Consider the following 6000-nt stretch of genomic DNA (forward strand, 5'->3'; position numbering starts at 1 on the left):
AAAATATTCCAGAACAATCCCTGAGGTTTGGTCAGTGGAGTTCGGGTTCACCCTGAATAACTTCCATGACAGACACTCTATTGCTTGAGAATCCTTAACTTTATTGCATGTGTCTCAATGTATGTGGCACTTGTTAATGTAGTTGGCATTTGTGGTTGCAAACTAACCCAAAAGTAAGTACCGGACACAAAAGAACAGCATAGGTTCCATTGTGGCTCTGTGAGTCCATGATAAACTAGTTTTTGCTGAAACTGGCTGGGTTAGTCAGATAAATGCTTTTAATATCTACCATGTGCCCACTGTTAATCTGTCTAATATACTGTATTTTTCTGACTCTAGTTTTATATGCATCAGCATGTGGCAAATCAGAAGTAAATGTAGTATTTTAGATTTTCTCCTTTAATTGTCTGAATGTAAGTAGAAATTCACTTAGAAAACTGTTCCTGTATTTTATGCTTTTCTTTATTTAACTACTAAAACTTTCATTAACTCAACAGTTTGGTTTGAACACACGGTGCTTTACTAGGCATAGTCATATTGTAGGCAGTACATTCTCAGCTTCCACCAGTCACTGCACTGATTTTCCCAACCAATTACAGCATGACCTACAGTTTAACTTGAACTCCAAGCCACAGTGCAAATTACACTGTTATTTTTGTTAAATAGATTTTTTGGCTATCTGTAACTCTCAATGTCAACTACATTTCTCAAGGTCAAATAAGGAAAGGACATGTGCTTTATTCCAGTTTCTATAATAATGAATAACATCACCAACAACTTGATTCTTAGCACAGTTCAGTGCACCTTTAACCCATACGGACACAGACTCTGATTCATTCACTTTATGACGCTTCCTAGTCCTAAGAACAAACGGAATTGTAGACATATAATAAGATATACCATGATCTCTGTTATACACTTCACATATCTGAAATGTATGATAAGCAATAACTTCTCAGCTGTTAAAAGTCTCCAGCCCTGATACAGTCTCCATTTTACCACCACATACTAGAGCCACAGTAACCCAACCATTACCATGTGCACTAGAGTTGACATTAGTAAGTGTGAAATTCAGTACACATCCACAAAACATTGAACGGCCGTGCAGAATAACTTGCGCACCTACTCCACTCTTCATAGTAATATATTATCAATAGCTTTATACACTGTAAGTGGGGATGCCTTCTCCTCATCCAACTAATTACACTGAATAATCATCAAATAATGTTACTCTTAATAATATTTTGATTGTATAGAACATGCCAGTAAAGCAAAATATTTAAGTTAGAAATAAAGAAAACAACCCACTGACTAATGGGGGCACAAGTCACCTGCAGCATCTACAGACAACAAGCACATAAACAAAACTGAAAGCTTTGCTACCTTTCAGACAAATCCTTCTTTTCAAGCTAGAGTATACAAACACACACACACACACACGGATTCCTACCACCAGAATGATGGCACGAACAGAGGTGATGACCCAGTGCCCAGTGACAGCACGTGAACATGCTGCTGAGTATAGCAAGACTAATTTCAATGACTGCTTCATAACCAATACCATCTGGGTTGTTCTTCCAATACCAGTTTCTATGAAAATGTACATGGAATTTGTCCATGCAACACATCCTTCATTCCTGTCATCCTCGTGGCCTCAATCTCCCATAGCCACCAGACCCACACCCACCACCAACCACCCAAGAACCCTAACTTCAACCTCCTGCACTGAAACATTTTTCCCCGTTATCTCTCCTTTTTCTGTTCTGATTTTTATTGTTTGCACCTACACTCCTGGAAAATGAGTAAAGAACACACTAACTCAGGGGAATAAGACTCACCGTACTTGCACTCGACACTACGAAGGAGCGGTGCATGCAATGATCAAACACGAAATGTGTTGTGGGTTGGCAAGAGAGCCAACCCGGTACACTAGAGGAAGCCAAAAGGCACGCGTTTTAGCTCACGCAGACTGGCGTGAGGTCTGGAACAGGACAAGGAAATTAGACTTTAGCAAAAAACGTACGGAGCTGCTGGAATACTTAACTTTAATCCATAAATGGTGAACATCGCTCTTGATGGTACATTATTCATAATCTCAATAGTAACTGGTAATGGCGCCTTGCTAGGTTGTAGCAAATGATGTAGCTGAAGGCTGTGCTAACTATCGTCTCAGCATATGAGAGTGTATTTTGTCAGTGAACCATCACTAGCAAAGTCGGTTGTACCACTGGGGCGAGTACTAAGAAGTCTCTCTAGACCTGCTGTGTGGCGGCGCTCGGTCTGCAATCACTGATAGTGGCGCCACGCGGGTCCAACGTATACTAACGGACTGTGGCCGATTTAAAGGCTACCACCTAGCAAGTGTGGTGTCTGGTGGCGACACCACAAAATGCTGTGGACACTCTGGGAACTGTGTTATTGGCCGTGGAATGTTGCTAGCTGCACAGCAGTTGCTCACTGCTGGAGCCAGTGGCAGCCAGTTTGCTGTGGCATGCAATGCTCCATCTATGTCTGCAACATTGTTAGCATGCCACGACAGTGTATATGTGAACTGTTTGTGCAACTGATGGAGATTGAGCGACAGTGTATAGTGAGCCTGCGGGAGGCCACATGGACGAACTGCAGAATTGCGTGACACATGGGGTGTGAGGTCTCCACAGTGCATCGATGTTGTCGCCAGTGCTCAGCAGAAGGTGCACATGACTGTCCACCTGGGTCTGGGTGTGGACAGTGGCAATGCACAGATGCACACCAAAACTGTCGCATCCTAAGAAGTGTTGTACTGGACTGCACCGTCACTTCACAAAAACTTAGGGACACCTTTGCTCCAGGGGTATCAGCGAGAACCATTCGCAACTGTCTCCATAAAGCAGGGCTATGGTCCAGCATATGGTTAGGGCATCTTCCATTCACACAACATCGTTCAGCCCATCTCCAGTGGTGTCACAATAGGCATGTATGGAAGGACAAATGGAGACATGTCATCTTCAGTGATGAGAATTGCTTCTGCCTTTGTGCCAGTGATGGCCGTACATGTGTGTGGCATCATGCAGGTGAGTGCCAAAATCAGGAGTGTGTATGACAGAGACACAAAGGGCCCAGCATCATGGTGTGGAGAGCAATATTGTACACTGGCTGTACTCCTCTGGTGATCCTTGAGGGAACATCAAACAGTGCGTGGTACATTCAAACCATCATCCAACCCATCATGCTACCGTTGATGGACCAGTAAGGTGATATGCTTTTACAACAGTACAGTGCACATCCACATGTATCTCATGCCACACAATGTGCTCTTGAGGGTGTACATCAACTACCCTGGCCAGCACGATCCTTGGATCTATCCCTCTTTGAGCACGTTTGAGACTAGATGAAACATTATCTTGCAAGGTCTGCACATCCGGTACAAACTATGGCCCAACCAAGGCATCAGGTGGAAATTACATGGCAGGACATTCTGTAAGACTACATTCAGTACCTCTACAATCATCTCCATGGGAGAACTGAAGCCTGCATTGCTGTGGAAGGAGGGTATACACGGTACTAGTGCTGATGTGCATTCTCTGTTGACTGTACTCACGTACAAATCACTCTGATTGTGAGATCGTGTGTTGTATATGTCCTCAAGAATGTGTTAATAAAATTTCCACCTGCAGGGGTGACAAATTCATGGTGTTCGTTTTTTGTCTTCCAGTAGTGTAGCAGCTGCTTCCCATCATTTAGTTATGACCTCAATAAACCAAGAGCATTCCCTCGTATCCCACTATGGTGCAATTTACTAATTAGAACTGAGTGGGGCTAATTTCTATATGAAAACTTGAAGGAAATCATTTTCATGAATCAACCAGTTTGTTTTGTGTCAAAAGATAATAACAGTAAAGTGAACAAATTATCAAAACTCATACATGATTTAAAACAATCAGTTAGATAACTAATGAAGCAAGAAGTTTACAATTAGACCTAGGTTATGTTGTAAATACTAATGAAGATTGCATGTTTGTTAAAAGGCCAGGTGAGTCTTGCAGTTGTTGTTGTTTGTGTACTGATGATTTTTATGTAGTATGCAATAACAGTGTGATGAAAGACAAGTTGTACAAGTATCATTTGAACGTTTTGAAGTTAGAGATATAGAAGAAGGGAGGTCCTGTCCAGGCATGAGTGCAACCAGAAATTGGGAGGAAGTTAATTTAAAACTTGAGTGGAAGAACTATTCTACAAATGTGGGGACATGCTTTAATATGTTTGATTGTATTAGCACATGAACATCAGTTGAGTTTGAATTCATACTTTGGGATTTTCAAGGTCATAATATTGAAGTGCCATATCAGGAACTTGAAACATGTTTGCCGCATATCAGTACTAATACAAGACCTGACGTATCATATGCAGCAAATATTTTAAGCTGATATAATTGTAAGTTTATTAATGTGTGCAATCCAAAGCAGCAAGAAGAGTCCTTCATTATCTCAAGGGTTACTATGAACTGTGGCAGGATGTGTAACTGGTTTTGTTGATTCAAAATATTGTAGATGATTTAACTACTGGGCTCTCAGAGTATGGGAGTACTCTTATGTTGGAGAGAAATGTAATTTCCTGGAACAGAAAGAAACTGAAGTTGAATATGCAACTTTAAATTCTGCAGCCAAAGAGGCAGTGGATTTGAGATTGGTGACAGGAGAATTTTTAGATAAGCCTCAGAATCCAGTAATAATTTTTCATGACCATCAAATTTTCAATTAGACTGTCACAAAATCTGCAATGGAGTCTAGGTTGAAACATGTTTGTGCTAAAGGGCATTTTATTAGACAATGTGTGATGAGACTTTTTAAGTATGTGACTTTTAAGTATTTGCAGTCAAAGGAAATGCCTGCTCAACAATTAACTAAACCACTAGATGGGAGTAACACTTATATCTCACTCAAAACTGAAATTGTCACCAGATTAAGTGGTAGCACTGTTATGTTGATTATATAGCAACTTATTTCATGTTGGTTGTAGCTGTCTATGTGGTGATCGACTATTTCTGTTTTGTTATTCCTTTCTCGTCTATGTGTCTGATGTATTGCTAATGTGTGAATACTAGTATTATGAACAATGTAACTGTCATAAACACTAGCATATTCCTCACAGTATTGCTTTATGAAACAGTCCTATACGTAGACTGCAATACATGAATTGTGCAAGATACAGACCACAAAGAATTACAACTTAATCTAGCAACAGCATCGGACAATTTTTCTGCAATATCCTTTCTTCAAGGAGTACTCATCCCAAAAGTTATCCAGGGGAACGTCTGTGGAGTCTGAAAGGTAGGATCAGAGGTACTGGCAGAAGTAAAGCTGTGGGAATGCGTGACGAGTCATGCTAGGGTAGCTCAGTCAGTAGAGCACTTGCTTGTGAAAGGCAGTCGCCCCAAGTTTGAGCCTCAGTCCAGCACACAATGCCAGGACGCTTCAGAAGAAACCTACTGCACATGGTTTTAGGTAAATGACCAAGTGAGGTGGCACAGTGGTTTGCACACTGGACTTGCATTTGGAAGGACAATGATTCAAACCAGCATCTGGTCATCCAGATTTAGGTTTTCCGTGATTTTCCTAACTTGCTCCTGGCAGACACTGGGACGGACGGTTCCTTTCAAAAGTCACGGCCAATTTTGTTCCCCATCTTTGACACAATCTGAGCTTCCACTCTGTCTCTAACGACCTCAATGTTTATGGGCCATAAAACCCAGTATTCCCTCATTTTTCGTTTTAGGTAAATGCATTGTGTGTAAACAATGAAAAAAAAAACTCAACTTTGAAAAAGGGTAAGAAGAGGTCTTAGTGTGTCATTGTGGATGAGAGAGGAAAGAAATGTCTGAATCTACATATGTCTATTAAACATACTTGGCAAATCACTGTGAAGTGTATGGCAGAGGGTACTTAGCATGGTATAATACGTCAGGGTTTACAATGTTGCCATTAGAGATGGAGCACAGTAATTGAAATGGGTGGATAGAGG

The sequence above is a fragment of the Schistocerca cancellata genome, chromosome 8 (assembly GCF_023864275.1).
Source record: "Schistocerca cancellata isolate TAMUIC-IGC-003103 chromosome 8, iqSchCanc2.1, whole genome shotgun sequence".
NCBI lineage: Eukaryota > Metazoa > Arthropoda > Insecta > Orthoptera > Acrididae > Schistocerca > Schistocerca cancellata.